The sequence below is a fragment of the Corvus kubaryi genome, unplaced genomic scaffold, assembly GCF_017639235.1.
Source record: "Corvus kubaryi isolate FWS band 111438036 unplaced genomic scaffold, C.kubaryi_AGA036_p1.0 66, whole genome shotgun sequence".
Lineage (NCBI taxonomy): Eukaryota > Metazoa > Chordata > Aves > Passeriformes > Corvidae > Corvus > Corvus kubaryi.
Window position 1 is genome coordinate 25623561 of NW_024582054.1, and position 27277 is coordinate 25650837.

The 27277-nt window shown below is 40.0% G+C and overlaps 2 long non-coding RNA genes across 4 annotated transcripts in view; one reads left to right on the forward strand and one right to left on the reverse strand.

Moving 5' to 3' along the window:
• Positions 1 to 601: 601 nt before the first annotated feature.
• LOC121673592 lies at positions 602 to 9558 on the forward strand. Of its 3 annotated transcripts, none has more exons than XR_006019249.1 (4): positions 602 to 2555; positions 5028 to 5244; positions 5764 to 5931; positions 6988 to 9558. It is a non-coding gene; the product is annotated as an uncharacterized LOC121673592 (long non-coding RNA). The 3 variants fall into 3 exon arrangements; XR_006019248.1 differs by lacking the exon at positions 5028 to 5244 and having other exon boundaries at positions 6988 to 7164; positions 9077 to 9558; XR_006019247.1 differs by lacking the exon at positions 5028 to 5244 and having other exon boundaries at positions 604 to 2555.
• Positions 9559 to 14422: 4864 nt separating this feature from the next.
• Positions 14423 to 27277, reverse strand: part of LOC121673593 — a 74755-nt gene continuing 61900 nt past the window's right edge. Inside the window, exon 7 of the long non-coding RNA XR_006019253.1 lies at positions 14423 to 15724. This is a non-coding gene — a long non-coding RNA (uncharacterized LOC121673593). The remainder of the gene's footprint in view (positions 15725 to 27277) is intronic.

A 27277-nucleotide genomic window follows, 5' to 3' on the forward strand; every position in this document is an offset into this window, starting at 1 on the left:
CCCTCACTCCTTTTCTACCCACTCATCTCCTTCTTTGAAGTGTGTCTCCATGTTCTCTCTCTCTGTTTTTAACTGTCACCATAAAGAGACCTGATGACCCACCAGCCTGCAGAGAAGTCCATCTCACAGATAACAGGCCCTGGATGTCTCTCCAGCTTGATGATGTTGCACGCCAGCCACAGCAACAAAATCATAGAATCATAGAACCACTTAGGTTGGAAAAGAACCTTTAGATCATCAAGTCCCCCCAGTAATGCAGCACTGTCAAGTCCACTATTAAACCATGTCCCTGAGTGTTACATTTATTTGCCTTCTAAATACCTCAAGGTGTGGTGACTCAACCCCACCACTGGGCACACCCCTCCCCGATGTCTGACAAGCTTTTTGTTGAATAAATGCTTCCTAGTATCCAATGTAAACCTCCCCTGGCATAACTTGAGGCCTTTTTATCTCATCCTATTGCTTACTTAAAAAGAAGAGACTGACCCCCATCTCGCCACAATCTCTTCTCAGGCAGTTAGTTGTAAGGAGCAATAAGGTCTCCCCGAGCCTCCTTTTCTCCAGGCTAAACACCCCCAGATCCCTCAGCTGCTCCTCATCAGACTTGTGCTCCAGACCCTTCCCCAGCTCCATTGGCCTTCTTTGGACACACTCCAGCACCTCAATGTCCTTCTTGGAGTGAGGGGTCCAAAGCTGGACACAGGACTCAAGGTGTGGCCTCACCAGTGCCAAGTACAGGGGGAAAATCACTGCCCTTGTCCTACACTATTGCTGATATAAGCCAGGATGCCACTGGCCTTCTTGGCCACCTGGGCACACACTGGCTCATGTTCAGCTGTTGTCGACCAGCACCATCAGGTCCTTTTTCACTGGGCAGCTTGCTGCCTGGAGCAGTGGGGACTCTGGTAACAACATGGCAGAGTGTCACCATGGTGTCAGTAAGAGCTGTCAGCCTTTCTTCTAGGAACACACTTCCAGGGCTGCATCTTCTTTCTCACCTGGCATTAAAAGATCTCCACCTGAATGTCACCTTGCATCAGGCCAGCATCTTTACTAGCCTCAGGTAAAGGTCCTTACTTTTGGGCACACACCTCTTTACTTTAGGTCTGTCATTAGTGAAGGTTTCAGTGTGGCCAGGGCAGCAACTCTTCTGCAGAGGGAAGGTGCCACCTCATTGCTCTGGGACTGCAGCAGTGCTAACCACAGCCCCAAGATCCCAGAGGTGCTCCACGCAATGCCAGAGCACACCACTCTGCAGAAACCCTGACCATGAAGTAAGAAGGCTGCCAGGGTGGGACTGGATGGGAATGGCTGGCAGAGGGAGAGAAGGGAAGGTGTCTTCCAGTGAGCTGGGATTGCAAGGGCGTGAGCTGAGAGACCAGACTGCTGCACAGGGAGTAGATGCACTGGATTAAAATCATCTCAATCAAATAAACTCATTCTCTGCCTGTGATGGTAGCTTTTTCCCACCTATGCTACCTCTCCAAGGGCTGGAGCACATGAGAGAACATGTACTCTCCCGTGCATCACTTCGAGCAGCCACTGGGAATAATCTGTGTGGGGTGCAAGAAGCCAAAGTAGGCATTTCCTTCTTCACTGTGCTTCTAAAGAGGTTTTGAGAGACAATATTCCTTTTGCATTTTGTCTTAAGGGAATCAGTTGGTTCAACAGGCAGTCCAAAAGCATTTTGGCTAAAGGACATATGGCATAAGCTGTCAGTGTAGTTTCACCCTCCCTCCAGTGCCTCATCAAAACTAACATGACCTTCTTGATGAGGAGGAATAGCTAAATCTTTAAAAAGAGGCAGGAAGGTGTTTGAACTCTAAGGGAAATACTAAAAATCTTTATTCAAACATATTAATATGTATTAAGAGGCACAGACAGTAATTACATGGTGTTTACACTGAGTTATTTAAACAGGAACAGAGTGCTTGGCAAATTAACATATAGAACAATACTGCTCTAGTAGCTCAAATGATAATAAGACCTAATAGGATTTCCCTATCCCTAATTCTGCTGAATCCAAGTGAGGCTGATTTAAAAGTTGTAAATGTGCAGGAGGTGGCTTCTGAGACAACAAAAAGCATTTCTATGCCCTGAAAAACAAGCTTTGAGGATGTGATAACACATGAAAAATTCCTTCAGCTGTACCTCTGCTCAGCACGGTTTGGGTGAGCTGAGGCTGCCCTAGCGGCAGGTTTGTCGTGTCTTGCTTCATTTCCATATGCATTCTGCTCCTGTGGCTTTCGTGGCAGCTTCCTCTCAGCTGGTACTGCACCCCACTGCATCAGCACACAAGGAGCGAGTTCCTGGACTGATGAACTTGAAGAGAACAGGCAATGCTGTCAGGAGGCACCAGGAAAGGTGTCCCTGCCCGGGGCGGCTCACAGGCTTGATCTCAGCAGGCTGCAGTGTTTGAGGCAGGCATGCGGGGAGGACAGAGAGGAACAGGCAAGTGAAGAAGTAAGGAAGAAGTAAGGAAGTTGCTCAGCCAGCAGAAACAAAGCTCAGTTAAGTCTCCTGAAAATTCCTCAGAAAATTAGAAAACCAGCAAGGTAAGCACATTTGCTCGCAGGGACATGCATGTGTCAAGGGCATGCACACACAGACGTACCTGTGGGGAGGGCTCAAAAGTGTGAAAACTTGTGTGAATAGCAATAACCTCCTGGTTCCATTTTACTGCCATCAAAAGTAAAAGAGGTGATGGAATATATGGGTCTGTGTGTGGGACCAGCATAAGAGAATGAACCTGCACAGGCAACAGCAACCCTTTATGTTTAAAGAAGATGGAGAGGGATGCAAGTTTAGAAGCACAACAGACAGCAGAGCTAAATGGTTTTCAGTGAAATTCACACTCATGTAAAATCCCAGCGTCTTGGACTAAACACCTTTGTTAGAAGTGATTGAATCCCTAACAGCTGCAGCAAAATGCCTTCACTTGCAAGTGTTACTGGTGGATAAGCAAAATTATCTTGCTATTATTGCTATTTTTAGCAGCACCCATAACACTAGCTGCTTTACAAACAGATTTCTCTCCAGTGAGCTTGCTACAACTGTTATGTGCACGTGGATGTTAAATTGTTTTCTTCTGCAGTACAAGTTCCTCACTGCAGGCTTTAAAGTTCAAAAAGCACCATGGTGGGTGAAACCAGAGTTAAACAACCCAAAGACTATAATTGCATGAGGGATATAAGCAATTCCCTCCCTGCAAGAACCATTTATCCTCTGGACAATAAGATTTTTAATGTTGAAAAGCGTGTTTGATTTTAAATTCATACTTAAATTCGTAAGAAAACACTGTGGTACTCTATGTTTGAACTAACAATTTTATTTTCTTTTATCACTGCTACAATTTTTGTAGACAATATAATCATCAAATACTTTTGTGAATAAAAAGTAATAAGTGAATGCTTAGAGATTTAGAGAATAATATTTCAGGAATTTTGCCTCAAATAACCGGGTCTTTTTTTTTTTTTTTTGGTGGACTTGTATGCATGAGAAAAAACAGTGGTGTTCTGTCAAATAAAAAGAAACATCTTTCTCATTAGGACTGTGTTTATCATGCTTTCAAATGTTCTGCAAACCAATGCCCCTATTTGTAACTGTAATTCAATATAATAAAAGCTGTCAAAACTGCTCACTTTTCTCACTAGAGACAAATTCGCTGAAGTTCTGCAGCACGAGCCAAATAACACAGCACCAGATCCTCCAGCTTTTATTTCACTTTGCTCTAGGCACTATTCATGCTGGTTTCTGTGTAATTTTTGCTCAAGTAAGGGCTGAAAGTTTCAGGTTTTGAACATGAGACTTTTTTAGAAATAAACAGCACAGAAATCCCATTTACAAAGAACATTGGGTGACTGGAATGGTACTGCTTGTGAGCTTTATCTCTGAAATGTCAAGCTTATTTCCTTCAGATTATTGCAAAATACAGACTAACTACATCCTTGATGAAATTCTCTCAAGGTCCATGAGATCACTCTCGGGATTAAACACTGCCCGACCTTTTTTAACAGAGTTCAGAAGCACTGTATTTTGATGCCTACTACCCTTTCAGATACGTTAGTCTCTTCCACTAAAAACAAAGATTATAGATCTCTTCCCTCATGGGAAGAGGTTTGATGAAGCAATTCTCAGTGATTACCTTGTCCAGAGACTCCAGGACCACACTGTGTCCTTCTGGCAATAGACAAAACAGACAAAGTTATCACTCAAGGACAGCCTTGAGTAATGGCTACATTTTCCACTGTTTTAAAAAACATGTTTTGATGCATTAAATAAAGAAAACACATTGAGAGCTATATGTTGGGAATAGGTAGAGTGGCAGGTCATGTGAAAAGCAGCTGGGACAGTGGTTAGGGCAGAAGATCAGAGTCAGCTGCTCTTTTTAGTCTTCACCACACTACTGACTTGTCCTGAGATTTGGAGAAGACTTTTATGGTAAAATCTATAAATTAGAGTCCTTCATCTCACTCTTTTGAACTGCCTTTCTGCATCTGTGCAGACTGCAGCACCTTAGCATGTCAAAACACTTTTACAGGCTCAGATAAAAACTGCAAAATATTAACAACTGTAGTGGCCAGCCAATGCATTTTTATCTCTTTTTGAACATGTGCCAAAGACCATTTGATGAAGATGTGTTCTACACCTGTAAAGAAATAGATTTCTACATAGGCATGGGGGGCCTAGTAAAACCAGAGAACATGAAAAACAAGATGAAAGCTACTGATGACTACAGCTCCTCTGACTGAATCCTTTATTGCAGCCGCATGGACAGACCCCTCCCTGAGTTTTTACTCCAGCCATTATTCCTAACTTGGCATCCAGAAGTAAGCCTTGGCTTCAAACATGAAAAAAAAAAAAAGCAGATAGTTAGGCTAACACACACTAGCCTCCGTTAAGCATTCAGGGTATTGTGCATGTGATAAAGGATTGGATAAAATGGTGGCAAAAGTCTGCTATCTTCCAAGGCTCAGGAAAATAAACCACAAAGGCAATTCAACAAAGTCCTCTTTGTTCCTGAATAGAACCAACGAAATGAAAGGAATCTGGTGGAAGAGAGAAGGCAAGAAAGAGGTCTGCTGCAGGGAGCAAGTACAGACAGAATCACTCTTTGCCGGTTCCTCTGACAGAGCAAGTGCATGATTATCACATGAGCCTCACACAGACTGGAATTAAAGGGGCTGACTCGGCTGTCACATCGCTTAAGCTGCACTGAGGTCAAAGGAGTTCGGACTAACCGAGGTCAGCAACACACAGCCTGGGAAGTAGGGGTCTCTTTTTCTAAGCAACAATTGCTCAGGTTGATAAAAATAGATACCTTTATAAGCCATGATGGCTTATAAAGCTGTCCCTTTATACCAGGTTCCCACAAAGTGCCGTATATAATCAATAGCACTCTGAAAAGAACAGAACCACAATGAAGGCAGTCAGGTGGTCACTAGAAACAAGTGTAAAGGGCAAAACACACAAGAGAAGTCACCATCTGTGCTACCCCCTAAAAGACTAAGGGAAAAAATAATAAGTCTGAAATACTGGCACACAAGTATGATAGAATCTGAATGCAAACAGGTGTCAATGGTGTGACCATAGGGGAGTCTGCTATTTGCAGGTCTCCACATGTCTTCTGTATATTATTTCGTGTATCATGTCCCCAACAGAGACTTCTCTTTGCTGATTTCCAGTGATGCCAAGGCTACTGATAAATGTCTCTGTGCTAAAAATAGTACCCATTCTCTCCCTCTGCCCTCTGTCCCCTTTCAGCCTCCACTTCATATGAACCAGCTCCAAGAGAGGGGCACTGACCTCGTCTCACCAGGAATATCAAACATCTCCACAGCTTTGATGAACCTTTTGATGAGAGTGGAAAAAGGAGAAACGTACACATCAGCTGTGTAAGCATGTGCTGGATGGGTCTGGATGCATCCTAAGGTTTGTGTTTAAAAGCAAAACCGATACACATCTACTTTGGTATGCAAGCACAGAAAAGCACCTTTTGTTTTTGTGAGGTTTTGTGGGGCTTTTTCCTGGAGGCTTCAGTAGTATTTGGATGGGGTCCACAGAAAAATCTACTAATTTTGTCGTAGACATACAACAATATCATCTTTGCCTTTATCATCACTTTCCAGATAAAACCAAGATCAGGATACTAGTGGGTTTGTTGCTTCACAGCATGGATTAAATAATTGTCTCTGCCCAATAAACTCATATTCACCTTTGAATCCTGATTTTTGAATCAGGATTTTCCATCTTACATTATTTGTGGCAACATACCAGATTTTTAATATACTTTCTACAGATAAAGTCTGTGTCCCCCTCATTCTTTGAGTCACTGGGGCATCCTGGTAAAAAACTAGATCTACTGTGGCACTGATAGAGTGAACAGAACCAGGTTTTCAGGCATCACTCTGCCGCACCTCTTTGTGGACAGGGAACTTGATAAAAAAATCCTGAGACCAAGACAAAGAGGGCAACCTGCATGACCCAAGGGGACCTTCACAGATATGCTCAAGCTGATAGTGCAGATGAACCTGAGAAAACAAGTCCTTGGGTAAGCTCAGTTATCCTTTACAACCTGACTGTTAATGTCTATGTGTTTACCTGTCCTTGAGGAAAGAGCCTCTATTGTGGTTTATCAAACATAGAGGGATTCCCAGTGTCCTCAGGAAGGTCTGGGACAAAAGTTAAACTGATAACTCCAAATGCACTATCTGTGCTTCGTCATTTGACAGACTTTAAACTGGAAGTGCTGTTTCATGTCCAGTGCTGTAACAGCAGAAAACTGCAGGTCTTTTCCATTTTTGTTCTTTTAATCCAATTCTACTGCATATTTTCTGCTCTGTTGCAAAGCTTTAGGCAGTGCTCGTGCTGTGCCCCCTAGGTCAGAATCACCTTGAAGAAGGAGATGCCAGTGCTTGTTGTTAAGGGGTTTGTGTATGTGTTGAGGCTAGGTGAAGGACAATTGTCTCCACTGATGCTACCTTACAGGATCCTGGAGGAAGCAACACAGAGTGATTTCACAGTGTGAAAGCCAGTACCTGCAATGCTTGTGAAGGGAGTGGGTAAATCCTCAGACCATGGAATTTGGGCTTTCTGATACAGATGGAATCCAGATTGACAAGAAGATGAGAAGCAGGTGCTCCAGTCATGTATGGCCTGGGCAAGGTGAGAGGCTTGTGCTGAGTGATGTGGAAGTGCTCACTCCTGACCTGCTGGACACTGAGAAGGCTGCAACCCACCAAACAGTAGCACTGTCTATTGAGCATTCTCCATTGAAAATGTTCTGGTTTTCTCTGTAAGGAAGTTTATTCTTGTATCTCCAAAGTGACGGGAAGTAATGACAATTTCTCTTTCTTGTTGTCACCAGCTCCTCAACTCAGCACGTCTTGCTGGTAACTTATCCTTCCATTGCAATAAAGCAGCCTTGGTCTTTCACACCATGTTAAAGAAAATAACCAACAGAGTCCTTAAACCAGGCTTGGCTTGACTGTATATTTCAAGTGAGTGCAGCAGTAAAAGGAAACCCTATTAGTACTACTTCCCCATAGCTGGCCTCGCTCAACGCCTAGTGTTAAGATAAATTATGTCCTTCAGTGTGTAAGATGAAATAAGAGTTGCTATCACAGCAGGATGAGTTTCTCAAACATTACTTACATTAGGCAGCAATCTATTTTTCCCACAGAAGGAAAAATTTTGAAAATAGATAACCAAGCTTATCTTGGAGATCTATCACTTGGGGCCATAATCCATGATCTGTGTAGACTCTGCAAAGTATATTATTTTCTCTAACAGCCTTTAACAGCGACTTTGACAGAACTATTATTTTCTTCTGAATGATATATAAACAAATTCAGTTCTACAACTTCATGTCCAGTCATCTCTGTTCATTGTTTTTTATTCCAAGTATTCCTTGGCATGGTTTAAGAACTACTGAAGTATTTAATAGCTGTTTAAAAGTAACAGCTATTACTATTTAGACTAAACATAAGTAGAGGACAACTAAATTACCTTTGCAAGTAAAGTGTGCATGGAGAAGGATTTAAGAGAAATGAAATTATAAATCCAGTTACTCCATTATTCTCTCTGTTTTAAGCGAGAAAGCAGAATGGGTTTGCAACATTAAGTACAGGGGAAGACTATTCTGAGTCTGATACAAATATGAAGGTACTGTTAGAGAGAATTTGCCAGTTGCTTAGCCCTTGGAGAGCCACTTCTGGGACTGCTTAGGTAGGGATTCTTGGCTCTACATCTCAAATGTGATCAACATTTTGCTTGCAATTCTTGATCACTAAAGGGTATGCCAGTTGTGAACAAGAATGTATTTTCCATTCAGATGGAGAAAGTAGGGGGAAAGGTTTAAGACGGTGTGTCTCATTTCTCTTGAGATCTATCCAAGATCTTAAAAAATCAATGGGAAATCTTTCTGTTGAGTTCACCATGCTCTGGATCATATCCTTACAGAGCTCATTTTATTGTCAAGTCCATTCCTTCTTCCCCCTTCTGTTGCTCAATTTGCTCTCTGCTGTTAGGATCTTTTTTGCAAATATTAATAAATCTGTATAATCTTTGGCCTTTAGCTGAGTCTCAATTCCATGGCACACTGTTCCACTGTATGCGTGACTGCATGGTTGAGGGTTGCTCTGGAAATTACTCATAAAAATTAATTGTCTGGTAATACCACAATTGTCAATATGTGTAGGTTGCAGCATTCCCCCTGTGGGCTGTTGTAGCAGATCATAAAACTTCATTTCCAGGAAAGTTTCAAAACTTTTATTTTCTAGGGAACATTAATTATCAGAGTCCAGATGACCTGTCCCATTTCTCCATTCACTTCATCTCTTTTTTTCTCTCATCAGACATGGTAATTTGAAGGCAACTGGCAACAGATCACGTGTCAGGCTCCTGGTTTAATGTCCTGGTTTCCTATCAATGTCAGCTGAAGTGTTTAAAAGCAGCCAGACTCATAAGCCTAATCCCTTTATTTGTATGTGACCATTTCCCCATTGTTAAACTTTTGTACCAACAGATGATTTACAAGTCTGACACTTACACAGACATATGATTTGGCATTCTGCAGGCTTCCTGAGACTTATGACCTCCAGTACTGCTTGTTGACCTCTCCTTCAAGCTCAGGACATTGATGGATCTTCACAATGGACAAACCATTCTGGACCTACATGGTCGTGAAAACTCTACTCATGTCCCTGTTGGAGTTCACAGCAATGCATTCTTTCACTGAGAAATTATAATCTCTTGAGACCAAACCCTTTTCAGGCACTTACCAGTTCTTACAGAGTTCTTACCTGGGGAAGATTCTCATGCCTAGGATGAAATACATCAAAGAGCAAGAAAACTGCCACCCCTCCTAGATAATCATCCTGTGATCAAGACACTGACTGGTGGCACAGGAGTCCAGATTTCAAGTTTCTGTTCTGCAAGATGTCAGAATCCTGTATTCCAGGCAGTCTTTCTGGCCACCAAAATATCAGGCTATTATTGTATTCTGTATCTCCTGTTGGACCTGTTTCATTTTGTATAAATAAATAACCATTGATTGAACAAGGGCTTGAACTCAGACTGCCCATCAAACTATTGCATTGGTCTTTCCCCAGGTCAGTGAATAGGTAACTGTTTATATGTAGCTAGCAAGTTGCAGAGCAACAGAGGTAGCTGAGGGGGTCCCAAAAACACAAGGGAAAAAAAAGGAAACCACTTGGTAAAGTCATTTACTAGAGTATGAAACACCTGGTTTTCAGTCCTTGACCTGAATGAGGAAGAACAAGGACTACTAGCTGTTCTAGGAGAGGCTTTGTTAAATCATCTCAAAGGTCATAATTCCACCAAGTTTTGAAAAGAAATAATATTTAAAAGTCATACTATTTTTCTTTCTAAATTAAAAAAAAACCGTTAGCTAAATGATCCTCTAACAAACCCCTTGCATTAGAATGAAGGTGCTAAGTATATTTAGCATCACAATATCTTTATTCTTAAAGTTTCTGGAACATCTGCCCGAGACATGAAAAAGGACCTCACTGTTCCAGTTCCAAGTGGAGTGGTTTCTTCACTTAACACTCTTCCCAGTTTTGCTGGCATTTTTCAAATGAAGGTTTAAGTCTATTACTTACACACTATTTTCACATGGTAAACATTACTTTTAGTCATATTAGTCATACAGAAAGAGAACTGAAAGCAAAAGGGAAAATTCAGTGATTAGTATAGCTTTGCCAAAAAAGATCATAAAAAAGGTAAGACAAGGACTGGAGAGGTTGAGTCCTAATCCTCTTGCTCATTGCAAGATAACATACTGCAATAGCTTTAATATTTACATTTGATTGTCAAAAATATTTATTTTCAAGCATCTCTTTGATAAGGAACTTAATCTAAGTTCTTTGATTAGGAACTAAAATCCATGGTTTAGTCAGATTCACCTCTCTATAAGCATATCAACAAATCAGTATTTCTGTAGATGAAAGAGTCTGCTTTTTCTTAAATGCCATACAATCATTCTCATAAGCAATTGCATAAATTCAGTTAAGAGTTAACCAACTAAAATAAACAAATATGCGCAAGGCTTTATAAAGAACTACAACTTCAAAACGAGTCAGTTTAGGGGTCATGACCTCATTTTTTGCAATAACTTATGCATCATGAGCTTACGTAATTGGCAGTAGATAACATATCACACTCTCAGTTTTATGTCCTTGGTTTGACAACAGTGTCAATTGAAGTATTTGTTAACTGCAGAACAAATGGAGCCTCATAGATGAAAATGTTTTCATTCCAAAACTAATGTTTGTAGCAAAACATCCCCCTTTATTGTTCTTTTTTAACATTATCCAATTCAGTATCAGAAATGGATAGAGGTATACACATAATTTTGGACATCAAGAAAATATTTCTGAATATTATTTATCCTAGCAAAACAGAAATACCTTACAAAGAAAAGTATATCTTTTTCTAAATAAAATATCATCAGAAAGCACAAAAGAACACATATGAAATAGCCTTGGATCTCTAAATCTTTGTTATCTTTAGAGCAGGAATCAGATTTAAGATAGATTATTGGGAAATAAGTGACCTGGACTTTAAAACATTTTAGTAGGGTAGGTTTAAGTCTACTTTTTCATTTTTCCAGAGATTGCATTAAACAGCAGCCAAGAGGCAAGTCTAGACTGCTTCTCTATGTCAAAACTGGACACCTGTACCATCCACTTAAAAGGCCTGTTCTTTTGGGACATTGGAATCTTCACAAGCCACAGCAGAAAATACGTAAATCAAAAAATTATTATACAGAAGGGAGGCATTTAAAAGAAATCTTAGTGAGTTAAGGTCTTAATATCTTAATTCACTTAAATTCAATGGTAGAGAAGCCAAAATTTATTGAGTCACTTTTTGAGTGATCTGAGGCTTAGGAGTAGGATTTGTTTGGGGTTTGGCTCTGAAATGCGTATTTTGTGGGGTGCAGTTCTCTTTCAAGACACTTCTTTCTCAACACTGAGCATCTCGATGCACAGAATATGGAATGGAATTCACAACACTTTACAATATAGAGTAAGAGAATGGTGGCAATTTTATTAACATGAAGTTTTCCACTTGACCAAATTAATGTTGGGAAACAATTATATGCCATCAGTTGAGTAAAGCATTTGTGATTATTTCTCATCTGAACCTGAATTTAAACTGACCTGAAGAAAACATGATATGTGTTTTGAAATCTGGCTCACAGTAGATCACCTACTATGTACATTATTTGGTAGACATTATTTTTGAGTCAATTTTATTAAAAACTTTTGGTATCTGGGAGAGTAAATTGTCTTCAATGAGACTCCAGGATGTAGCTTAACAAGCCCAAGTTATAAATAACAGACAAGGAAAAGAGAAAATTATAATGAATAGCAGGAGGAAGGACACAAAATTAAAATACTGGAGAAAATGAAACTGGTATGCATAAAAAAAGGGGACACCCATCATAGAATCATGTAATGGTTTATGTTGGAAAAGGCCTTTAAACTCATTGGGTCCACCACTAAACCATGTCCCCAAGTGCCAAATCTACATATCTTTAAAATACTCCTAGGGATAGTGATTTCACCACCTTCCTGGACAGTCTCTTCCAGTGCCTGACAACCCTTTTCATGATGAAATATTTCCTAATACCCCATCTAAAGTTTCCCTGGCACAAACTGAGGCCATTTCCTTTTGTTCTTGTTACTTGGGAGAAGAGCCCAACTCCCACCTCACTACAACCTTCTTTTGGGTAGTTTTAGAGAGCAATAAGGTCCTCGTCCCACCCCCCCCCCCCCCCCACCCCCACCCCCCCCTTTTCTCCAGGGGCAATTTGGCTTGAAGAGATGCCATAAACTGACCAAATCCATTTCTGTTTCTCTGTGTAGGAACAACTGTATCTTTCTTCTTAGTAAATTATGTTTTGTTTATCCTTTTTTTAGAAACACTTCAGCATGGATTTTATTCAACTTCTATAGTGCTTCATTGCCCTTACCATTAAAAACATTTTCCTGATGTCTGACTCAAATCTCTCCTGTTGATATATAAAGCTGCATTCAGCTCTGGACAACAGACTCTGAAAAATATCTGGTTTGTATCTGCACCAGCATTTTAGTTTATCCTTACATATTATGCTCTGATTCACATAACAAAACACACTCACAGGCTTTCAGACAAAACTATATAAGAAAATGCATTCCAGAAGTGCATATAATGATTTCCAACCAGTACATACATGCAGTTTGAGGGACCAGCCCAGAACTATTCCAAAATCTTGAAGCATGCATGACTGTGGATATTAAGCCCTCAGCACCAAACATTTTACTCTATAGGTCCTGTGTTGTTTTCACCCCACACTCTTACAAGGCCACACTACTTATTAAAGTAGATACAGCTGCTGGCAAACACTCACTGAAGAACAACAAAAGCTGTGATGGGATGGAGAAAGCTATTAATTAGGAAAGAGAAGGCTAGATACAAAAAGGCAGCAAAAGGTATTTTATAGCCATCATTTGCCGTGGCCCCTGTTACATAGAATAATCATGGTCATGCAGCTGTGCAGCTCTTTCCCTTGGGTGATCAACACTCTGGGTTTGAGGACACAAAGGTAGATTGTATGAGCCAACAACTATATTGCCTTTAATAATGTCAGATTTTAATTTGGTATCTCAGAACACAACCAAGGATAAGATGTAACTAAGATAAGAAAAAAAATAAATACTTAATTTCAGAAAACAATGAACTGGCATGACATCTTTTAAACAATGGAACAGCCTCCCAGACTCTTCCCAGTAATGGAGCCTATTTGTTTGGTGCTTTTATAGCCAGATTGGCAAATGCTAGAAAACAGCCTGCAGGATATAATCTTGCTTTGGCAAGAGATTGGGCTGGATGATCATTTCCATCTAAGTTTTATCCCAATTCAGACTCAAGTTTTGGAAGCAGGATCTCTTTCTTACTTAGTATTTGCCATTTGAAACCATATTTCAGCTGGAGCTCCTAGGTATGACACTTAGCCTCAATATATTCTAGTTAGAGCTCTTGGGCTATGATACAAACCTCCTTGGAGATGACTGGACTGCTTTGAGGACCCTCAGAATAAGCCTTTGATACTCGCAGAAATGGATGCATGTCTGTGAATGTGTGAAAAGTCAGAGTCACTCTTCCCTTTAGGCTGGCAAGAAGCAACCCAGCATTTAGCAGAACATTGTGCAGCACTGTCAAACAGGTGACTTTGCCTGAGCTACCGTTTCTTGCTAAATAGTGGAACACTGACCCAGTGACACAGCCTCTGGATTCAAGCTGACTTGTACCTTGTCAGTCTGCTACATGCTTGGAGGAAGCTTTCACCTGCTCTCATAGAAATGTCTTCAATTAATTGTTAATAAGCAAAAAAAAAACCAAAATCCCAAAACAAATTCTCCCTTGTGACTCATTCCATGTGCCTCATCTCTTTAATGCCTGTCATTAGACTGTCAGTACACTGAGGCATAATTCAGTATTATTTAATGTCTAACAAGAATCAAGAAATCAAGCATCTTGACCCAACAAAAGCAACAGAAACCAAGGGAACTGCACTGTACTCACAGACAGCAGTTGAGAGTTTTACTGGTTCTTTGGGGCCAGCTGGTCCTGTCCAAATTGCTGCAGTCTTGAACCTTCTTCTCTAAAAATTTATTTCTTAAAAATATCCCAGTTCAGCCATCTATAAATGGGTCACTTAAGCCATATAAGTAATTTTGAAAATTTACAGCCACGTTCTTGAATAGAGAGGTCACATTTTTATTTCAGCAATATGGATATAAATTAGAACCCTTCCTTCTCTCTTTCTCAAAATAAAGAAGAATGCTATTTACTGGGATATATTTTGTAGCCCTTCAACACAAATACATGCACGCTAAGACCGAGACCACCAATACCAAATGCAGAATTATTTATTGCCATGTGAAAGATAAGTACAGACAACAGCAAACAGAAAAAAAATTGAAAATAAATTTTTAAATTAAAATTACAGAGCAGAAATAACAGAAGAACTTAAACACATTGCTGCCCCAAGAGGATGTGAATTTCAATGGAAAATAACTACCAAATGTTTCCAAAGCCAACCACAAAAAATCAAATAAGATTCAACTTAAACGCAATTTATTCTGAAGATTTTGTTATTATACAGTCACACATGCATGTAGTATTCATGGTTATTTCTCAAAAATTAAACTCTTCTGGGCTCAAATTTGTGTAACACCAAAAAAGGGTTTTAAAAAGAGAAATCCCTCTATTCTGTGAAACAGTTTCTGGGAACTTTCCTGGAAATCCCAGCAAGATCAGCCAAAGAAAATTATCTATGGGGAATTGTGATTGTTGCAGCAAATGTGAGCTTATACTCTGATTCATTTAATTAAGTTCTTTGAGTGAATAACGGGATACAAAACAAGGGGCATACAGAAGAAGAGTAATCAAGCTATAACAAGATCTCTCCAGTTATTAGCTGTAAATTACACAAATGTAAATCCAGATCAGCAAAAAAGCCCTACCGCACTTACAAGTTATGATTTTTCAATAGAAGCTTTAAAGCAGCATTTGTCAATGGTGTTAATTTTAAATTATATGGCTAGTGACAACACTGCATACCACCCAAGGTTTCAGCATGCTGGGAAAATCACATTTCTCTTTTGAAGTTGTATTTCAAAAAAACAATCATTTTTGAAGGATATTAATGGGTACAGAGTGAGAGAAGAAAACACACATAGTGAATAAGTTAAAATAAAAAAATAGATGTCTAAGAGACTTATTAAATGTCCATATTCCAAAGCCTGAGTGACTTTTCATTTCTATTCCAATTTAAATGAATAGTAATATGTGATAATTGTGGTAGGAAAATAGAAACTCTTCTCTCATAAGCAATAGTGCTGCTTCCAAACAACAACGGCACTGTTAACACATTCATTTGTATTGTAGTATATTAGTAAGAGTCAAAAATTGTTATGAACTTGTGGTTATTGAGTGAAGTGCATTGATAGGTCCGTGAATCCCTCTTGGACAAGCACATAAGGCACTCAGCAACTATGGATCTGTGGCTATCATTAGCATTGTCTTTGAGTAGGGCGGCAGCTCCATTTGGGTGAAGACTGGTCTCCAGTGGTCCTCAAGGAGATGTACATCTACCCATGCTTATTGTTGTACAGCTTGGAGAAGAGCCACCTTGGAGAAATGGCATTAAATCCTGGGAAGAAAGTGTAACAGGAAGAAGTGAAGTACTCAGAGATGGAGACTGAGATGCTGCTAAGTTAGAACTGATGTTGATAGCCTTCTAATGAAGTGTAGCAAGAGAGATGAAAAGAGACACATTGCTTTATATTCGTCTCCACAGTTTCTGACGTACCATTCAAAGCACCACCATAACTAAGACATGCCAGCTTGAACCAGGACTTACAACAGTTTTTTTAAAAGTATGTTATGTCTCAGAATGGCCTTGAAAATATGCCTCAGTCACACCTTGTGTTTCAGATTACTCACAGGTTCCTGTGACATTTTTATGTTCGAGCTGGGAAAAATCAAATGGGCCAGCTGAAAAAACTTAATGCACTTCATTTTTCCTATTAAAGAAATAAAAAACAAAAACAAAAGCTAACAAAAACTTCAACAAACAAAAGAAAAACCTACCTGATATATTTTAAACAGAAGAGTTGTATTTTGGGCATTCATACCACTGTCCAGTTACAAATACAGCAAATTCTAGGGCAGTTCTACATAGCTCAATTACAGCAGAAGAGGAAGTAAAAATTTCCACCCCACACTTCAAATACACATGGGGAGAGGAATTCTGCATTTGAACAGCTGTCTTATGTAAAAAGGAGTGATTTCACCCCCAACACACAGGATATCTGATCTGTCAGAAAGCTGCTAACAACCTCTTTAGTACTGTTATCCTCATGTACCTCAGGACACAAACACCTGGGCTGAACTCCAAAATTATATTGTTGAGCAGCTGAATGGCAAAAATCCATCCAGAATTTAAAAATGGTACATCAAATTAACGTGCAGTAAATAATGAATTTTGCAGTCCTTACTTAGTAAAACAATATCCTCACATCACCTTTCCCAGAAAGTGAAGGCTGAGACATAATATACAGTGCTAAATTAAACCTCACACAAACACTACTGACATGTGCAGAGGTACACTGCTTCAAGTGCTTACTCATTGAATGCCATTCAAACAAATGGCAAGTTATTGGGGGTCAGGGGCAATCATCACATGAGGATTTTTCAACTATTCAGAGCTGTGAATCAAAGGTGATGTATTGTTAAATTGAATATCTGTACAAGAGGGCTGTCGTTACAAAGTTTGGTGGCAGTGAGCACTGTACTGAATTTAAATGTCATCTTATTTATCATCCTGTATTATTTTTAGAATGTTTAGTGCTAGGAAATATACTCGTGCAACTTTAATTCTATAGTAAAAAGCTTTCTGTAAGAGAAAAAAAGTTGATGTCAGAACTTTTCAGAAAAAAATATTTCAGTTTCTACAGTTCCCATAGCTGTGAAAATAAGCACCTCTTCAGCTATAGTCTATAACTGTATTCATCATATCAGGTCATTTTGGGAAACTTCCCTTCAGGTGTTTAACAGATTATGGCTTGATCTCCTAATGGAGAAAAAAAATGCATCAAACACCAAATAAAGTAAACCGTTTTTATGCATGGAATGGAGGATAAATATTTTATAAAATCCTTCTCTGGCTGATTAGAACCTAGAAATGAGAAAAAGTTCCAAACACCTTTAAAAGTGATTCATTAAATGCTGGAGTCTGCGTCACTGCCTCCTATTGCCACATGGTCAAATTTCATCGTCTCCTGTCAGAGACCAACTGGCCAAAGTGATGGTGGCACCCACTAGCTAAGCAACTTCTGTCCTGATTATCCAGATGAGTTGCTGCTTTCAAAAAACAGAGCTGCTCAGTACAGGACACCTTCCTATTTTCTCAGTACACACACTTTTCCAGATTGGTTCCCCCTAAAAAGGGTTCATATTCATGGAGACTGCTAGGACTAAATTTGGGTGGTTCTTAGCAAGAGATGGATATTAGAACCAAAATATTCCCATTAAATCAGCCAGATCTAGGATCCTCCCCTTCTTGCTTCTTAATTGTCACCATGACAATGTCAACACTTCAATCATCAGTGCTGAACATATGCAAGATGTGGCCCAGCTTGTCACTTGGAGTTGTTACCTAGACTGCTTTCAGATGCACTACTGCGTTTGGTTTATATTTCTTCAGTTTTCTTCACAGTCAGAAAGCTGGAGAAAGGGGATGGGAACCTTGTGGCATAGAAAAAATAGCAACATAATGCCCAGTTATTAGGCTAACAGTACAAAACGGCTTTAAAAGCCAACTTCAACACCAATGTTGGAACAGACCGATGCCAGGATTGATTGTTGCAGTATCTCTTTGGCATCTGACTCAAGAAAGACGCGTGTGCTTTATCACAGTAACTGGGGTCACTGTAAGTCATATGAGGAGCAGCTGAGGGAGCTGGGTTTTTTAGCCTGGAGAAAGGGAGGCTCAAGGGAAACCTTATTCCTCTCTACAACTACCTGAAAGGAGATTGTAGCCAGCTGGGAATCAGCCTCTTCTCACAGCAACCAGTGACAAGAAGAGGAAATGGCCTCAAGATGCACCAGGGGAGGTTCAGGTTGGGCATCAGGAAGAATTTCTTCTCTGAAAGGGCTGTCAAGCATTGAATGAAAGGATTGTCAAGCATTGAAATGGACTTCCCAGAGAAGTGGTGGAGTCATCATCCGTGGAGATGTTCGAGAAACAACTGGATTTGGCACTTAGTGCTATGGTTTATTTGACAAGGTGGTGGTCAGTCAAAGGTTGGACTCCATGATCTTGCAGTTCTTTTCCAACCTAAATGATTCCGTATATAGGAAAAAGTTGCAGCTGATTTAAACAAGGGCAAATATTCCTCATCATGGAAATCTAAACCTTTACTAACATAGTAGCTTTAATATTATGTTACATCCTTAGTGTTAATTTGGTCTAAGAGTAAGTGTTTCATAAGCATGGTTTTATTTTTAAGCAAAACCTTTGGAATTCTTTTAAAAGATGTTTACAGTAGTTAAAGAAAGATCACATTTTAAAGGTACATTTCTAATTACATTCTGGCAGAACCTTAGTTGGGAACACTACCAGCACTATTTTGATAGCAAAAGCTGTGACAGATACACCAGCTAAGGTTATCTGCTGTCTGCTTATTATCATGATCAAATTAAAATACAAGAATATGGTCAGCAAACCATATATATGACATAGAACACTGGGGGGCAAAAATTTGGAACAACCTTAGGAAATTTGTGAGTGTACAGAACAAGACTGGAGTGTTTCACTGGAAGAACTAAATGACTTCAAGGACTGAAGCAGTAAGAATAGGATGAAATCCAGAACTGCCTAGCTCAAACTCATGAAGCTAGCAGCAAAAAATATCACAATAAACTGGGTACTTGCCAGCTGCACGTGGAGGAGAAAACTTTAGATGGTTCAATCAAAGTCAGGGTTAGTATAAGCCCCTAAAGAGAGGCAGCGACGGTAAACAAGTACAATTCAAAAACACATGGGGTATTTCCAGCAGTGAGGGATGTGCTGGTCATACGTCACTAGAATACTGTGTAAAATTTAGGTCACTCCTTTCAAGGACAGACACAGTTGTGCTCCATATGGGGGAGTTCCACAGCCACAGCCCTGTCACACCGCCCCCAAGCATGTGCCTGGGCTCCCATGTTTGTGCCTGGGAAATCCCATGCCATGCACCACATGGGCAGGAAATCCAGCCTGTGGGAAATGTGAACAACACAGATGGCCAGCGAGTGCACAATCCATCCGAGCCTCTTCAGTCACACCGGGCTCACCAAGATGGGTTGACTCTACAGTGTGTTGGCTGATACAACAAGAGAGGCTTCAGAACAAAATGTACCCAAAGTTTTCATTTGTCCTTTGGGCTTCCAGTAGGTCCAAGCCATATCGCGCAGCAGCGCTCAAATAACAGAGCACATGTAAGGTACACCCAGCATGTCCCTGAAATGCCACGTTCCTTGCCCAGGTGTTCAGCTGTCAAGCTGCATCTCTGTTTGTCTGTGACTTCCAGATGTCAACCTGACTGATGAGAATGATTGCACTGAACCAGTGACCATATGTTGTGCCAAGCAGTGCTAATGCAAGGAAAAGGAGGAGAGGGTAGAGCCATCTTTTGTTCTCCAATTAATTCCTTTCTATATGATGCAGGCAAATGGACTTGTCATGAAACAGGTGCAGAAAATTGCTTCTAGAAGGATCAGAGAAATAGAAAATCCATCTCATGAGAACAGACTGTGCAGACATCTGAACAAACAGGTGCAGACCGATGTGAGCCTCAGTTGGCCTCACACTGTCCCAGAATCTACATGGCCTGAATCAAATCAGTGCTAATGAAGTTTCCAGCAGAACTCACCAACTCAGGCTCAGCATTACACTGCCATAGCCCTACAGGCACCAGGAGAGGGCCAATTCATATCCCAGTTCACTGAGATTAACAGAGAGCTTGGATCTGCCTGTCCCCATCAGTGCCAACACACCCCACAACAGTTTGGCTTGTTAGTCCTGGCTGAGCAGTGCCCGAGGGGGTAGGACTGCCCTCAATGATCTTAAAGGTCTCTTCCAAACCAGTGATTCTACAATTCTTTAACTCACAGAGAAAGAGGAGAGAGGATAACTGCCTCATCAAAGAGACAATGTTGGCACACCAACAAACAGCGTAAATATGCCATAGATACAGTTAAGCTGAAAATATGAATAATTCTATCCATTATAGCAGCAAGATCCTGGAAGAGCTCTCACAAGTAATGGAGGAAAACTGTAATTTTAAGGTGATGATTTATTTTTCTGAACAGATCTCTGTGCCACAGAGGTGTCTGAAACACCCGTAGATGCCCCGTAAGACCCCACCCTGAAAATCTCTGTTAGCTGCGAACTGCAAACCAAAATCCAATTGAAATCAGAAATTTAATTAAAAGCAGCACTTCTGAGCCAGCTGCTGGCAGGCATTATGCTGGTAAAAAGTGACAGCTGCTTCATCGGCAGTGCAATGTCAACAACTGTAGAAAAGGCCAAGGAATAGGCATGGGACGCAACTGTTCAAGGAGCATCCAACTTTGAAGAAGGTTTTTGTAAAAAAGGATTCAGAGGCTTTTGTCTATGGTTTCATCAGCTGAGATACTTTACTCCTAGTTTATATTTATATTTTGCTGCTGTCTTCCTTGTTTGTTTGGTAGTTTTTTGACTCAATGGGAGCATAATGCCAATTAAAATTAGTTGAGAGAATGTCAGGTTTTCCAAATACAACATAATTGTTCTTAAAAAACTATTTCCTCATTACCTAACAAATCCAGGGTTTGTTTGCAATAAATGTGCATTTCAGAGATCTTTCCCATTTTTACAAGTGGACTTAGATCACTTTGATTCATTTTATTTGCATATGTAAGTATATGATTCCCATTTTTAAAATGAGTTATTAATACTTTTCTAAAAAAGGCAGCATTTTCTTGTTTTAAGAAATTCAAACTTGGTTTCAAGTAAGACAGAGTAGCAAGGGATTAGTATTGTGGCCATTAAGTTCCACAGGGAAGGGGGGACCGTTCCAGGTACCCAGAATAATTCACACATTGAAGACAGTGCACTGGAACCCAAAATTTCATATCTAAGTTTAAAAGTAACCATTTAGTCTTTGGTTGTTTTTTTCCTGCTAGATCTTCAGGTAGATGTGATGTGCCCTCAGAAATTATTAGCTGTATCACATAGATATGCTTGTCACAGTTCTTCTCTGTGAAGAGACTATATTGCTTAGTCTAAGAATAACTTTAAAATTCACAGAAAGTGAGAACTGTTGAGCAGTTAAAAATAAAAAGTCATAGGAGGATGCACTGTTAGGCAGAAACATTGAGACCCTTTAAATCGACTTGAGCTGTTGAATTAACCTAAACATTTTAGGTCAGATCCTGATCCCAGAGGATTAAAAATGATTTGCAGTGATAACTAATGTTTCTCCTTTTATTTCTGTTTTCCTGCTAATGAGTATCAGATATAACATTGCAAGACTACACCGTAAACAAAGTGCAAAGTTAATCATTTTCAAAGGAACACTTTATTCACAGTAGGCTGTGTAGGGAAGGAATTAAGCCTGAGTAAATAAACCATGAAGGTAGATGAGAATATACAGAGAAATCAAAAATAAGAAGATGCAAGTTAAAAAATAACTGGGTATATGATGAAAGCAAAATATACTGCTTACGAGGAAAATTCAACAACTGAGTAAAATGCTGAGTAATTTAATTTGTGCATTAAATTATTTGCAATTTCCTGCATAAAAGTAAAAATAGAAGAGAAATTCAGGATCTCGTTATGCCAAAGATCTTTTCTTCATCCAAGAGCAGAGGAGCTAGAAGGTTTACACAATTTTATGTCAATTAAAATATTCCATATAAACAATGCATACTTGTCCAAACTAACTGACTTCCACTTCCAATTCTTTCTGGGCAAAGTCTGAGAAAGAAATACTGCATTGCAATATAAAATAAGCAAATTTCATCTATTTTGGAACAAGTGAAGAATTACATGCAGTTCAGATACATCAAAATCTTTCTATCTGGCTGCAGAGGCCTATTATTAGGCTGTGTTAAACCTGTCCAGGAACTTCTTTCTACTATTGATAAACAATCCACACATTAAATTAGGATATTAAGATGTGTTCCTTCCAGTTCTTATGTATGTTTGTCATTAATCCAAAACAATATTGCCAAACCTCGACCACAGAAATAGTAAAAATAAATACTAGAGGTCTGGGAAGAGAAATCCTGAGGTCACAAAGAGAAGGTAACTTCAAGGGAGTATCCTGGAAATTAAGTCTTATAGATCATCATGGGCTGAAAGAAACAAATTCAGCAATTGCATAATGCCATTTTACATGGCTAAAAATAATAAGAGTCGTGGGGTGAATGCCAGGAAAAAAAATCACTGGAAAACTTCACAAACATTTATGCTCAAATAAAAGGCTTGAAGCAAGAAAGTTGTTTGATGAGAGCCTCCATGCACAGAAATGGTGCCTTCCAGCCTCCTGCTTGGCATGCCACTTGCTTCAAACGAGTCAGTCATGCTTACAGCAATCGTTTACACAAAACCAGGCCCCATTATGTTCATAATATACATTTTAGTGATGGTGAGGATAAAAGGTCAGCAGAATAATCATCTCCATTCTATATTCAAAGTAGGCTGATACTCCTGCCTTTCAGTAAACTCCTCCATTCTCACTAAAGTGTTTGTTCCTCCGCTCTACAGCTTATTCAAAACCATTAAACCACTGCTGGATAAAACCATTATATTGTAGAAAATGAGGGTCACCCTGAGGAAGATTATCCTATACATGATCCCTAAAAATTTTCCTTGAATAAATGTTTTTTTAAATGCTATTTTTTCCTGCCTTTCCCTCTGTTAGAGAATGAAAATTCAAACGTGTGTATCATTTCAGGCAGGGCATATGCAATCGCCTTAAAACATGAGAATTATTAAATTGTATAATATTCAAATTCTTTATATTCTACTGCACTTGCTAAGGAAAGTGAGATGATGAATACTGGACCCTCAGTTTTCAGATCTCCTTTTGTTTGTTATCGTACTACATGGCTCAGGCAAAATCACAATCACAAGGAAAACACCAGGAGTTTTGCTGCTGATCACTCACAGCTTTCATCACAAAAACCTTGGGGCTCTGAGAACCAGCCTGTGACAAAGACTGCCAAGCAGCAGTGAGACACCCCCCCCACGGCAAAGGATCTCAAAGCAGTGATGTTCCTTTTATCCTGACAGAGGCTGGACCCAGTCTTTCAACTCAAAACTATCCCAGTAACATTTTGAGAAAATACTCTTGCTATGCTGCCTTTTAAAAGATGATAAACTAACCTGAGTTATCAGCCTGCTGTGCCCATCTCTCTAAACAGCCTTAGTGTATTGAATTTTTATGTCATGTGCTGAAACACATTCTGTTGTAAAACACTGCACGTGGTGAATTTTGTTAAAATCTTCTTAGAGATTTATGTATGTTTGTCATTAATCCAAAACAACAGATTTAGATTCAAGCAAATTGCATCTCCTTAGCCTCATCTACAGCACACCTGAAACAAAGACAATGGAAGAAGTATTTTCTGTTTTCTGCCAAGGACTTAATCTGTATTCACTGTGTATAAAGTCGCTGCTTAAGTATTACTCTACAGGGTTCCACTTCTGGACTAGACTGTTGTGTTTGCTGCAGAACAAACCATTCAGATGACTGTAATTATACTGTACTACCAGGGGGTCCAGCCTGAGCTCTTGAGCCACAGCAGCTTTCAAGCACTTTGCTTGATGGGTAGCACGGATGTGCTTGGCACAGGAGGTTCTGGATAATCTGATTTCCCACTGATGGAAGTGTGTTAGCAGCTGCTGTTGAAGTTGATATTGCTGGCTTCCCCCAGAAGCCGGCTGTGCACTCCATCCAGCTACATTGCCCAGCTGGACCTTGTGACAGCCACTATCACCTGTATGTCTCCTATGCTATTCCACTACACAAAAGGGTAAGACTATACACATTTGCAGTGAAACTTGTAGTGAAGCTCTTAACGCACCTCACTATGCAATTCCACCCAGGGATGGATGGATAATATTCCTAAATCAGTCTGATGGGATGGTCCTGTTAGCTCTGCCTTGGCCACAAGCTGTGGACATTTCTCTTGTGCTTCCCCTGCATCACAGGTGACCATTTCCTTTCATCATTAGCAAGTTTAGGGAACTAACATGTCAAGAAATAACTCTTTCTTTCTAAAGCCAAGCTCTTCTGCCCCCTTAGTCCCCAAAGCATGTCACTGCAGGTCACTGCAGGATCAGTGAGGCAGAAGGCACAGTGCCAACAGAAGTAAGGAAGGATTAATGGGAAAGTTGCACCTTTTGTCATTCGAGTTGCAATGGAAGTTATGCTATTAGTCACTATTTTAGGGATTCTAAAATAAACTCACTCACCAAAACCATCTGGGTTTAACACCAGAATTCTTTAATCCAGAACTTTATGTTTATCTAGTTTCTACCCCAGCCTGACAGGCAGCTGGCATAACAGGGGCACTAGGGAGCAGCCATGGAGAGGCAGGTGCAGAAACCCACTAACACATCAGGGGAACTGCACACTTGGTCACAAAGCCTTGGTAGATGGCCCACAGACACAAGAAAATGTTGGTTTCCACTTAGGATGAGATGAGACCTGAGCATTGCACTAACAGACCTGTGGCTGTGGAATCAGTCCTCCCTCCAATTTAAACAACTCTTTCCCAGTTCAATCCACAGTCAGCAAAAAGTGAGGGAAAAAAGTTTTAAAAGCTTCAATGCTGGGCACCTCTTTGTCATATACGACACACTTGTGATGTATTCGAAGCTAAGAGTGACAGGGTGGGTAGGAGATTCAAAGTCCATGGCTCTGCTAGTGATTTTATAGATGAATCTGCAGCACAGAACCTTTTTCTTTCCATACTCAAACCTACTCCAGGCATTGCCTAGGTGCTTGGCTTTGTATGTTTTTTCTGAGTCGTATATATTTTATTAAAAAAAAGGCAGAAGGGAGGAAAAGAAAAACAGGTGTCATCTAAAAGTGGTGAAAGATTAAGAGAGAGGCAGCTCCAGAGACAGCCAGACCCCTGCACAGACTCCAGCATATGGTTACTTTTTTCCAGAGGTGTCACTACAAGCAAACAACTGCAAATAGTTTATCCACCACCAATTTCAGCAATATAACATTTACCCACTTCTTACAGATACCAGAAAGGTGAGTAATTTACCACTGCACCACTGTACCTCTCTTCAGTCACTGGGTAGCCACTTAGATGAGTAGAAATTGTCCAGCTCTTATTTCAGGAAAGTCTTTTTCATTTCCTTCACATAGAGTTCTACCACATTAACAACATGGAGCTTAGATGACATGAGAGGTGGAACTCCTCCAAAATACATTTCAGTTCCTGTCAGAAAGTATTGCGTGCCTTTGTGCAGGAAATTATAAAATAGAAAATAAACATGTAAATATACCATTTCAACACATCCTCTACATCAAAGCAGACCTGATGGTTTTAATTTCAGCTTTTTGAGGGTTTGCTTTTATAAGTTGCTGAATTTATTTTGTAGCTCCTGTTTATGAAAAAAAAACTTTAAAAGAGTTATAAATTACATTTATCAAATGAAGAAAAACTACAGCTATAAAGTTCTCAGAAAAAAGGAAATAATGTGAACCATGTATGTGCACTTGTGCGAGGACACACACACACAAACTTATGTATTTTTAAGTTAGTGACTGCTGAACCACAGACCACATGCAGAAGAGTAAAAACCACCCATAACCAGATGTGCCACTGTAAAACCCATATTTTGGGATATATTCTATGAAATCCTCAGTGTACAGGAAGACATAAGTTCCCACACTATTAATATCAGTGATACACATTCCTAGAAAGACTGACTACCTTCACACACCTAAAAATAATCCAAGCTCCAACTGGGAGGTGCAGCCCTTGGGAAGTAGAGAGGGGGTTTACCAGAGTGAAATCACAGAATTTTGAAAACCATCCAGCCTAACACAGAAGTGAGAACAGCAGCAAGACATCACTTCAAACCTTCCGAGAACCAGAGGGCTGCAGAAAGAATTCCACCCTTTCCCATGGAGTTAATACATGAGTGTTGCACTTCAGCTGAGCATGTCAGAGCATGGCTTGTAGGGCCATACAGAGCCACCGTTTGATTCACCATGAAACAGTGGCCTCAGGACATGACTGAATTCTCCTGTGGCAGGAAAGTGTAGCATTGGGTTAGTGAAGCAAAATGCTTCAGTTCTCTGCTCTATCCACATCTGAATAGGAAACCCCAATTCAAAGGTTTCCTTCAAGCTATAAAAACAAAGCAAAGCTGTTTCCAGGCAATGGAGAAAAAGTCATTTCCAAAGTCCCTATCCAGCTACAAGTAGAGCATATAGGACCAGATAGCTTTTTTACCTCAGAATATCTCTCACTGATCTAGTAGAGCAAAGTTTGTTGATATTCAGGGTTGCAAACCCATCTGTTTACTCAGGCTTTTGTCTGTCAGCATAGTTTGAAGAGGTCACTTTGAGAGATCAATTTTTTTTCCTGGGGGTTTCTTCAGAGCTACCACAATTTGTTATTGCGTCTCTTTAGAGGCTTTAATTTGTGGTTTTCAAGATTGCATAACTGCACAGAGAGGTGGTGAGAGGCCCACATGAATAGTTCAAAATAAGTTTGACAATATAGTAAATATCTACTCAGTAATTTTCCCTGGACTGAGCACCATGGAATGCCAAAGAAGTTATTAATCAGGCTAGTGGATGAACGTGGCTTTATGAGGGCTGGAGCATACGTTTCTCTTCAGATGCTAAAATGCTGGATTACCTTGCTGTTGACTCCAACTAAAGACGATGCAGCAGAGCACTGCAAACCAGACATCTGATTAAATTGCTCTAAACCAGCCTATGCAGAACCAGATGAAGAAAAAATAAAATGAGATTTTAATTTTGCCTTTTATTTAGGGTTCTTGTAATAAGTTACATAAAAATGAAGCAAGCTGCCTAGCCTCCCATGAGGAAGCTCAGCATTCATTTTTCGATTTTGCAGATGTTAGACGGGAGGCATAGACATGCACAGTCATTTCTGGAGAAGCACAAACTGCACC